Source organism: Coffea arabica, chromosome 5c (assembly GCF_036785885.1).
Source record: "Coffea arabica cultivar ET-39 chromosome 5c, Coffea Arabica ET-39 HiFi, whole genome shotgun sequence".
NCBI lineage: Eukaryota > Viridiplantae > Streptophyta > Magnoliopsida > Gentianales > Rubiaceae > Coffea > Coffea arabica.
The window spans coordinates 24,987,151-24,998,553 of NC_092319.1; the positions used below are offsets into that span (position 1 = coordinate 24,987,151).

The 11,403-nt window shown below is 43.1% G+C and overlaps 1 long non-coding RNA gene across 1 annotated transcript; it reads right to left on the reverse strand.

Annotated features, from left to right (window-relative positions):
* Nucleotides 1-8,077: 8,077 nt before the first annotated feature.
* Nucleotides 8,078-11,092, reverse strand: LOC140007479 (uncharacterized). Its single transcript, XR_011814791.1, has 2 exons — nucleotides 10,847-11,092; nucleotides 8,078-8,302 (listed from the first exon to the last, which is right to left on the reverse strand). It is a non-coding gene; the product is annotated as an uncharacterized lncRNA (long non-coding RNA).
* Nucleotides 11,093-11,403: the final 311 nt, after the last annotated feature.

An 11,403-nucleotide genomic window follows, 5' to 3' on the forward strand; every position in this document is an offset into this window, starting at 1 on the left:
TTAAAAACTATATTTACTGATAAAATGTTGATAAAAGTAATATAATAAAGAAAATACAAGAAAACGGTGCACAGGAATAAAATAATAAATAAATAAATTTTTTTTTTTTTTGTTTCTGGGTTCTCACATCCTCTCCCCCTAAAAAAAAAAATTTCGCCCTCGAAATTGCTCACCTGGGTTACTAAACAGCTCAGGGTATTTCTTTTGCATCTCTTCCTCCAATTCCCAAGTTGCCTCCTCTAAACCATGATTCCTCCACATAACCTTCACTAATGGGATTTGCTTATTCCTCAGTTCCTTAATCCTTCGATCGAGTACTTGTACAGGTCTCTCTTCGTAGGTGAGTGCCTCATCTAACTCAATCTCTTCTGGTCGCACAACGTGGGTTGGATCAGGATAGTACTTTTTCAGCATCGAAACATGGAAAACGTCATGAATCCGAGATAAACTTGGCGGCAACTCGAGTCGGTACGCTACTTTCCCAATTCGTTGGAGAATTTTGTATGGCCCCACGAACCGTGGTTGAAGTTTCTTTCCTTTACCCATAGTGACGCTTCGTAGTGGCGTGATCTTAAGGAAAACACGGTCTCCAACTTCGAATTCCAAATCTTTCCTTCGATTATCTGCGTAGCTCTTTTGCCGGCTTTGAGCAGTCTGGAGTTTTTGTCGAATCAATTTGACCTTTTCTTGTGCATCCTCCATCCAGGGAATGGTTGTTGGATCTAGAACTTTCTTTTCCCCTACTTCATCCCAGTAAATGGGTAAACGATACTTCCGTCCGTAGAGAGCTGCATATGGTGCCATTTGAATGGATGAGTGGAAACTATTATTGTAGGCGAACTCTACCAAAGTCATGTGTTGGCCCCAATTACCCCCAAAATCCAGAATACAAGTTCTTAACATATCCTCGAGGGTTTGAATCGTTCGCTCCGACTGGCCATCCGTCTGGGGGTGATAAGTGGTACTAAGGTTAAGTTTGGTCCCTAAGTGCTCCTGAAATTTTTGCCAAAACCTCGATACAAAACGAGGATCTCGGTCTGAAACTATACTCACTGGGACCCCATGTAACCTCACAATTTCATTCAGGTACAACCGAACTAGTTTATCCATGGAGTCCTTCACATTCACAGGTAAGAAATGGGCTGATTTGGTCAACCGATCAACGATAACCCAAACGGCATCATGTCCTTTTTGCGATCTTGGCAGTCCAGAAACAAAGTCCATCGTGATATTTTCCCACTTCCATTCAGGTATCTCAAGAGGTTGTAACAGTCCAGAGGGTTTTTGGTGTTCAGCCTTAACTTGCTGGCAAATCAGACAGGTTTGGATATATTGAGCAATCTCCCTCTTCATTTTATCCCACCAGTACAACCGTCGCAAATCTTGGTACATCTCATTACTACCAGGATGGATCGTGTATTTTGATCGATGGGCTTCCTCCAAAATTTCTCTTTTCAGGTTTTCATCATTGGCCACCACTACTCGATTCCTATATCTTAAAATCCCTTCGGGACCCAAATTGAAATCAGGTAATGCTTCCTTTTCTACTTTTTCCTTCCACTTTTGTACCATCGGATCCTTCTCTTGGGCTTCTTTAATTCGATCAAGAATAGTAGAGGTTACCCGAATATTCCCAAAAGTTATTTTCTTACATCCCAATCTAGGGTTCCACTCACTAGCTGCTCCTAACATCTCCCACTCCTTGACCATCAACCCTGCTACTTGGGCTTTCCGACTTAGGGCGTCCGCCACTACGTTAGCCTTACCGGGATGGTAGTTGATCGTGTAGTCATAATCTTCTAAGAGTTCCATCCACCGGCGTTGCCTCATATTCAACTCTTTTTGGGAGAACAGGTACTTAAGACTCTTATGGTCTGAATAAACCTCAAAGGTAACCCCGTAAAGATAGTGTCTCCACTTTTTCAGAGCAAAGACCACAGCAGCTAACTCCAAGTCATGGGTAGGGTAGTTTTGTTCATGGGTTTTTAGTTTCCTAGAGGCAAAGGCAATCACATTCTTATTTTGCATTAACACACACCCCAAACCTTCCTTCGAAGCATCGGTATAAACAGTGAAACTGTCCTTCCCACTAGGCAAGGCCAAAACAGGAGCTCTGGTTAACCTTCGCTTCAACTCCTGAAAACTGGTTTTACACCTAGTATCCCACACAAAACGACCGTTTTTCTTCGTCAGGTCGGTTAAAGGGCCGGCCAGTTTAGAAAAGTCTTTAATAAAGCGTCTATAATACCCAGCCAACCCTAAGAAACTGCGGATCTCGGTGGGATTTTCTGGCCTTTTCCATCCAACCACTGCCTCTACTTTTGCGGGGTCTACCGTGATACCGTCTTTTGAAATCACATGTCCCAAGAAAGAGATTTTCTCCAGCCAAAATTCACACTTACTAAATTTGGCGTATAGCTTATGATCTCTCAGGGTTTGTAACACTAACTTCAAATGCTGCTCATGCTCCTCATGGGTTTTAGAATAAAGGGTTAAATACCAAAAACCCCCCTGTGGTTTGCCTAATGTTCACTTTACCTCCCCATGGTTTGGAAACCTACAATTTGACTCCCTGTCATTTCAACTAAAGTAAAAGTCTAACAGAAAACATCTAAACTAACGTCTGAAAGGAAAATGTCAAAATTGCCCCTCTATAAGGGTTTTGGGTTAAGTACCAAAAACCCCCCTGTGGTTTGTTAAATGTACACTTTACCTCCCTATGGTTTGAAAATATACAATTTAACTCCCTGTCGTTTCACCTAAAGTGAAAATCTAACAGAAATTCCGTTAAATACACTTTAGTTAAAACGACAGGGAGTCAAATTGTAGGTTTCCAAACCATAGGGAGGTAAAGTGAACATTAGGCAAACCACAGGGGGGTTTTTGGTATTTAACCCTAGAATAAACCAAAATGTCGTCAATAAACACAACAACAAATCGGTCCAGGTAGGGTTTGAAAACCCGATGCATCAAATCCATAAAAGCGGCAGGGGCATTGGTCAACCCAAAGGGCATGACCGCAAACTCAAAATGCCCATATCTAGAATTGAAAGCAGTTTTGGGTACATCTTCTTTCTTAATTAGCAACTGGTAGTAACCCTGTCGGAGATCTAACTTTGAAAAGACCACTGCGCCTTGTAGCTGGTCAAACAACTCATCGATATGGGGAAGTGGGTATTTGTTCTTAATGGTCATATTGTTTAGTCCCCGATAATCGATACACAGTCTTAAAGTTCCATCTTTTTTCTTAACAAATAATACCGGAGCCCCCCAAGGAGACCCACTCTCATGAATAAACCCCCGCTCCAACAGATCTTGCAATTGCAATTTCAACTCCTTGAGTTCAGCAGGTGCCATTCGATAGGGGGTCTTAGAAATAGGTGACGCTCCTGGCAATAGGTCAATCTTAAACTCTATCTCTCTCTCTGGAGGTAAAGTTACTAATTCATCAGGAAACACATCCGGATATTCACTTACAATAGGCACATCTTCAACCCTCAGCTTATCAGTGGGAGTATTTATAAGAAAAGCTAGAAATCCTTGGGCCCCTCTGTACAGAAATTTTCTAGCCCTAATACCCGAGATCAATGCAGATGAGGCTAAACTACCTCTTACATCTAGCCTTAAGGTCGCCTCCCCCGGTATACGAAATTCCACTACTTTTCTCTTACAATCGAGCTGTGCATTGTACTTAGCTAGCCAGTCCATACCCAATATAATGTCGTACCCCTTTATATCTAAACTTATAAGATTCCCCAAAAGCTTCCTCTCTCATACCCAAATTTCACAATTTGAATACATCAATCCAGTAAGCAAACGTTGGTCCCCCGTAGGAGTACTAACTTCTAAGTCATAAGGCAAGCTAACGGGTTTTATATCAATACCGCACATAAAATCGGGGTTAACAAAGGAATGGGTAGCGCCAGGGTCTATCAAAATCCTAGCTAGACGATGAAAAACAGGGATCGTACCTTCTACAACCCCAGAGGGATCAGGGACTTGTTGTTGCTCAAGGGAGTAAACCCGAGCTGGCACCTTTGGCTTTGTCCCTTCTACCTTGGACTGTCCCGAGTTGGCCTTTGACGACTGGGTGGTTGCTCTCGTCTCCCGAGGTAACACTGGGCAGTTAGCTATTTGATGCTCTGCACTCCCGCAGCGCAAGCATCTTCTCTCCTTCCTCCAACAGTTGTCCTCAGTGTGGTTTGGTTTTCCACAAAATCCACAGGGTCCACGTGCAACTGAGGCCGAACTTCCTTGTGAGGTGCTCTTCTGCGGGCCCCGTCCATTGTGACCACCCCTCGGCGGAGTCCCTCGCGTCATTCCCGGTTGCCTTCCTCCACCGGCTCCTCTTCCAAACTTGGGAGGGGTCCCTTTATCCCCTTGGGTCGAGCTACTCGCAGAGAACCCCCGTTTTTTCACCTGAAAGTTCCTCACTTGAAGCCTTGCATTTTCAACTCGCAAAGCTTTCTCCACGGCGTCACTAAATATATTGATCTGGGCTACCGCTAGATCCTTTTGAATCTCCACATTGAGCCCTTGAATAAAACGCCGAACTCTCCTCTGCTCCGTTAGAATGAGTTCAGGGGCGAACTTCGCTAAACGAGTAAACTGGCTCTCGTACTCAGCCACTGATTGAGTCCCCGACGGAGCCAAATGAACTCGTCCTCCTTCTTTTCCTGGACTAGAGGGGGAAAGTATTTTGCGTTGAAGTCCCTCACAAAATTTACCCATGTTCTTGGGGTTTGTTCCCGGTCCCATTTCATGCGTATCACGTTCCACCAAGAACGCGCGGCTCCTTCCAATTGAAAGACAGCGAAAGTAACCTGTCTCTCCTCTGAGTAGTGTAGGGCGGCAAAAATATCTATCATTTTCTCTAACCACTTTTCGGCCACGTCCGGATCTGGCCCGCCTAGAAATTTTGGCGGAGAGAACTTCTGAAATCTCTCCAGGGCCCGATCTTCACTTTCCACTACATGGCCAGGGTTCCCAGGTTGCTGGATAGGAGGTTGGCCCTGCTGTTGCACTACGTGGGCTAACAGGTCAGTCATTTGCTGCATAACAGCGGCTATCTGGGCATTAGGGTCAACCCTAGGTTCAGGGTTTGGTTCAGTTGAGGTATCCCTAATACCCTCGTCAGTTGTGGGTTGCCTAACCCCGCGGCCACGGCCTCGTCCACTACGAGTGCCTTCCATTCTCTAGGTCAATCTAAAGTCGAGGCACAAATTTAATATTAAAAGTACATATAAATATAGTCATAGAAATGAACAAAGAACCAAAAGTAAACACCACATAAGGCATATATACACATAGAGCATTTATACATGGAACACAAAACTGTGTCAAACGGTCATACATGAGCAGTCAAGCAAATATATACAAAGTACTCCCGTGAGGCCAAAAGAGGGTCTGCCAAAATACACTGTACAACCTAGGTCTCAAAAGTACAAAACAACTAACCAAAGCTTTTCCTAGGTATCCCTCACACGGGATCAAAATAACGCTCAAACCCTAATCTAGTCCTCGACGGAGCCAACCGACTCCCCCCCAGAGCTAGAGTTAGGGCTAGGGGCGCCTCCCTGACCTGGAGCTCCGCCACCTGGAGCTCCCCCTGGCGCATTGGCGCCAATCACCTCCTGGATCAGCGTCCCACACTCATCGATAATCGCGCCGGATCGGTCTCTCACCTCCCGGACTACGCAAGTAAGGCGGTCGTTAACCACCTGCAACTGCTCTCGCAGAGCGTCCGTCCTCTCCTGCTCCATGGCCACGTCCCCCTGGAGCTCTCCAATCCTATCGGCCTGCATCCGCATGATGCCCCTAAGCCTAAGGGTCTCAGTACGCTCCCTGGCGGCGTCACATCTAAGCCTCTGTCGCTCGGCAAGTACCGCCACCACCACGTGGTCCGCGTAGGAGTAAAACTGGTAACGCCTACAGCGGCGGGTCCGGCTAGCGGTATACCACAGCCGGATCGGACCTCCGGGTCTCTCCTGATAGTCGATGACTCGGGGGCGCCTCTGAGGTGGCTCGCCTCCGCCTGCTCCACTAGTACCGGCCATACCCTACAAAGATAGCAAAGGTTTATAGCTTAGACAATATATTCACACTTAATAGCATCTAATCACAATCCCAAAAGTTCTAAGAAACAGGTTTCAAGTGCGCCCAGGTTATTTCTAGCCTAGGCTCTGATACCACTTGTGACAGCCCCACCTTCCCCTCAGGCGTACCAACGGAGTTAGCGGACTGCCTGCCCAACTCTCGCCAGGACTACTAAAATGTCAAATCCTAACTCAAGTCGTTCGGGAAACTATTAGCGCGCTTAGCCAACCCAACAATCGTAAAACGGAAAACAAAAGTCAAAACGTAGGGTGAATAGTGACTGCCACGTCACCATCTGCCACGACCCAACCGAATACAGGTAATCCAACAATCACTGAAAAGAATATATACAAGCCAAATATAATACATTGGACAAGAGCACACTCACTATTACAAACCACATTCGTATGTTTACAAGCCAAAAGAAAGTATTAAATCCAAGTACAATTGAGGTTCCAACTATTGAGGAGCTATACAAAATCTCTTGACTAGCTCTACTCAATTCATTCCTCAAAAGCAAAAGTCCAAAGGATAATTCCCTGTAAGGAAAACAAAATTAACGGAGTGAGCTTTCGCCCAATGAGGTACTATCACGTACATATACCAAGAGCACGTAAACACAAGAAATATTCAATCCAAATACGAATGTCAAGTAAGCGATAGTAACCACACCCAAGTGTAAGGAATAAAAGGATACGGGTGGCTCTCAGGAGCCCTTTTCCGCTTTGCCATACTTGATCTCATTTCATTGACCCTCCGTCAATGTATATCAGGTAATCATGACCGTAGACTCCTCTTTACTCCAATTATCCGTCCACCTCACTTTCCCCTTACCGGGCCCGAACACCAAACAGTACATAATTGGTATTACTCGAGTATACCGGAATCAAGGGTCTCATACCCAAAGATTCCCAAATACAGTCCCCCTGGCTTGTCAAATGTCCCCGACCAAGTCCTTACTGGCTCGAGTCCATTGACTTCCAATGAGGTAGAGCTCAAAGTAGACAGTACAGATCCAGAGTTACAGTAAAGATCGGCATCCAAGCGACACCAAATCAAAGACAGTCAAGAGTATTCAAGTTATCATAGCCAAACAAGTAGGCCAGAGAGTACGAGAGTGGTAAAGTACACCCTCGCCTCACCTAGTCCAAACAATCATCACAACTAGTCCAAAACACAGAATTCAAGTACAAGAAAGCCACGGAATAACAAATATGTGAGTAGTACACTCACCAAGTCAAACAAAGTAATTTCACAAGTTTTCGCCCGACGTGAGCCTCGGATCACCGGCACGCCCTATAATAATCAAGAAAGTACAATTAAGACTCAAACACGAGTCGAATACCTTTTAATAGGAACTATTAAGGTAAAACCCAAATATAGCTTGAAAATGAAAAATACATAATATTTAGGGTTAAAAGTAGAAACAACCCTAAAATCGATCACTTCTATCCAATCTCAACCCAACTCACACGACTCTAATATCCTAGACACTTGGACAGCATTTCCCCTAAATTTCAGCTTTTCCAACCTACAAAACAACCATTAAAACCATCCAATATAACCACAAGCACCCAAACAATTCATAAGCCATACAATATACTTAATTAGGGTCACAATACCCCTCAATTATAGCCAATTAGAAGCTCAACAATCAACCATAGAAAAGCCCCAATTGAAACCCTAAATCTGAAATTTTTTGCACAAGCGGAAATTTTCCGCAATCAACTACAATTAACGCACAAGAGAGCTATAAAACACCATTTGGAACCATCAATTCAAGCTCAATCATAATCAATCATGGAAAACAGAAAAAATCCAACAAAAATCAGAAAAATAGGAAACTTCACTCTGTGACGCCCCACATCTCCCTAAGGCGGACCAAAGGGTATCCGCGGACGCCTGCCCAGCTCACGCCAGGACTCGAGCAAATCCATTCAATTTAAAATCGAACTAAACACTTCGACGAGAGCAACATGAATACAATAATGCGGAAGCGTTCAAGCTTAATAAGTCACTTAATGTATATCCAGTACATCGGGTAATCATGAAACGACTTCAATTCAAAGTACACATCAGGGCCCAAACTTTTCAAGTTTACAATTTCCAAAAGTACAATCCAAACCAGGGCCTAGTCAAGATATATAACAGGAGTCTTAACAAAATTACAACAGATGGTTTCTCCATAATTCTCCAAGAGTCGGTCCTGTTAAGGAAAACAAAACTATAGGGTGAGCTAAACGCTCGTGAGGCCAAGAACACACATGCAAGCACGTAATCAAATAACAATCCCAACTTAATAAATAAAATCACGTCTTTTCAATAATCAATTATTCAAACAGGAAAAGTAATCAGAAACAATTCAAGGATATAGTAGCTCTCAGGAGCTAAGTTCCACTCGATCTGCCGTTGTCATTCGTATACCTTCCCGCATTGACCCTCCTGTCAACCGGGTCGGTATTTCCATTTCCGTAGATCACCACTTACTTCCCTCCGTCCACCGTACACCTCAAGGGCCCACAAGTCTATTATTGGGCGATACTCTGCGAGTATGCCAAGCAGGACCTCTTATTAGGTCGAGCTTATAATCTCATGGCTCGTCCAAATCCCCGACCAAGCCCATTGCTGGCTCGAGTCTAAGGACGGCCTATGAGTTTGGGCGTCCCCCATTCATTTGGTAGTCGAGGAGATTCACTCCAACGACACAAGCATTCATGACATGACATTGCATTTCATTCATTCATTCAATACATTTCATTCATTCATTCATTCATTCATTTGAAATTAGAACGAGTGCGATAAAGTACGCACCCGCCCTTATTTTTAAAACTCCCAACAAGTATCACAATAAGCAAGTATCAAATTCATACACTTGACACTCACCGAGCAATTCAATAAGAATTATTTCCCGGAAGTTCAAGTGTCCACGGTGAGATCCTCTTGAAGGTCTCCTTGCGCGCCTGGCAATTTAATAGTGGATAATTACACAATTAACCCACTTATCAAGAAAGATTGTTCACTAGTACAATCTAAGAATTATTTTGCAAAAAGGAACCTCAATTACACGTAAATCGAGGTTCAACTTGTCTTTTATCATGTACAATATTATTTGAGTTTTGATCATGAAAATCGTAAACAAAATGTTTAAGAACATCAAAAGAATAAAGAGTTTTTGAAAAACTCTATTTCTTTGAAATTGGAAAATTTTTCAGTTTTACGATAAATCTTTGAAAAATCGTAACTCGCTCGATATAAGTCGAGAATTGGAAAACTTTATACCGTTGGAATCCTCTGAGAGAGTACTATAAGTTCCTAGAAGACACTTTTCCATGAATCGAGGCGGAAAGTGATCAAAAATGGGTTTGAAGACGCAGCTTCAGTTTACAAGGCAGATTTGAGTTGGATTTCGGCCAACTTTGAAAATTCGGCACGATTCGCACGTTGCAAACCGGCCTCTGAAATTTTCAGCTCAATTAGTGTTGCAAGTGAAGTGTATGACAAAACAAGCGGATCAAGAATCGGAGTTTCGAGCACCGAGATACGGTAGCCCGAAGTTGAGCAAATTCAAGACTGGATGAGAATTTTCCAGATTTGAACCTCTAACTTTAGTAATTCAATTGGGTATCGAAACGAACTTGAATCGGCACCAAAATTGGCAGTATTTCAATACTATATGGAAAGTATCCCTATATCGAATTTCGGGGAAAAATACCTTCGGCAAGGTAGTTAATTAGCCAACCAAAGTTCAAGAAAAATCCTAAGGCAATCTGCCTTTGACTTTCATTTTCCAAATTTCCAATCGTTTAACCAAGAAAGTTATCCAACCATGGTTCATTTGTAAAATAAGGGTCTAAGATACACCCATAATATCTTTGGTAAGTGTTTAATATCAAAAACATCAACTAACAAGTTCACTCCAAGATTTGGTTCCAAACCAGTCCAAACATTAGGGTTTTCCAAAACAGAGCAGTCCACTTGTTTCAGTCACAACTCAGTCAATATAGCTCGGAATCGAGCGTGGCTTACGCTGTTGGAAAATACATTCATAGAGTTAAAATATCACAGAAGAAATCATTCCCAAATTCGGCACCCATCTGGTTCAAATTCGGGCATCAAGTTGCTGCCTGAACACTTCATTCCAGATGAACAGAGTGACAGGACAGCGAACTTAAAACATTTGGTTCGACTTGGTCACAAGGAATCAGAACGTGCATTATATACCAAATTAAAGCTAGGAATGTCTAGTTTCAAACGCCACCGACGGCACATGATTTCGACATCCGAGGACAGAGTTATAGCCAAAATACTACTGCTGGTCAGAGGCATACGCGAGACAGTTTCCAGATTTGCTGGTTTCGAACAAAAATTCATTTGCTCCATCAAACCCCAATATTTTCCAATGAAGTTTTTTCACACATCAAATACATCCTATAAACATCCAATCCAAGCCATTAAACCATTAAAATTTGGCCTGGAAATGGCCGAACATAGCAGGGGCAAAATCGGAAGTTTTAGCCTCTTACACCCAAAGGAGTTTCCACTAATTACCCATCACTAATGCATCATTATAATCACTAAACCAACAATATAATCACCATCAATCATCACATCAGCAACAACAACCCAAGTGTGGGAATTCCAAGAGCCCACAATCACATTTTTACACCATAATCAAGTAACTAAGTGCATGCATGAGCTTAATCTTGCTATATAACCTCCAAAAGACAAGAATTCATGGGTTGATCATTACCTCTTCCTTGGGTGTGCAAGACCAGAAAATTTCGGCCCTCTTGAAGCTCCAAGAAACCGTGAAGATGCAGCCTTTTGTTAGCTAAAACCAACCTCCAAGAGATTTGCTAAGTGGTCTCCAAGTTTGGTGTGATTTGGAGGTGATTTGGGGTGGTTTTGAGTGAGGTTAGTGTGCAGAATTTTTGTTGCAAATGAGTTAGAGAGAAGGGAGAGCTTGGCCGGCTGTGAGGAGAGAGAAGAGAGAGTGTGTTTGATCTAAGTTAGCTTCTCCAAGAAGATTAAATGTGTGGTGAAAAATTGCTCCAAAGTCAACTCTTGTAAGGCTCGTTTGGCACGTTTTTAGGCTCGATTTTCTCGCGCGTTTGGTTCACTAGTGCACTAAACCTCTAATGCACTCATGTTAATATAAACATTATTCACTCTTAATTGTCCCGAAATAAGGGTCTAAAGTCCTTCAATTGAAGTCGCGCGTGTGAAAACGCGTACCGTCAAATTTTACCGCTATACGCAGAACTTTCGAAAAATTCCTATAACGATTGCACTACTAACTATCACTTG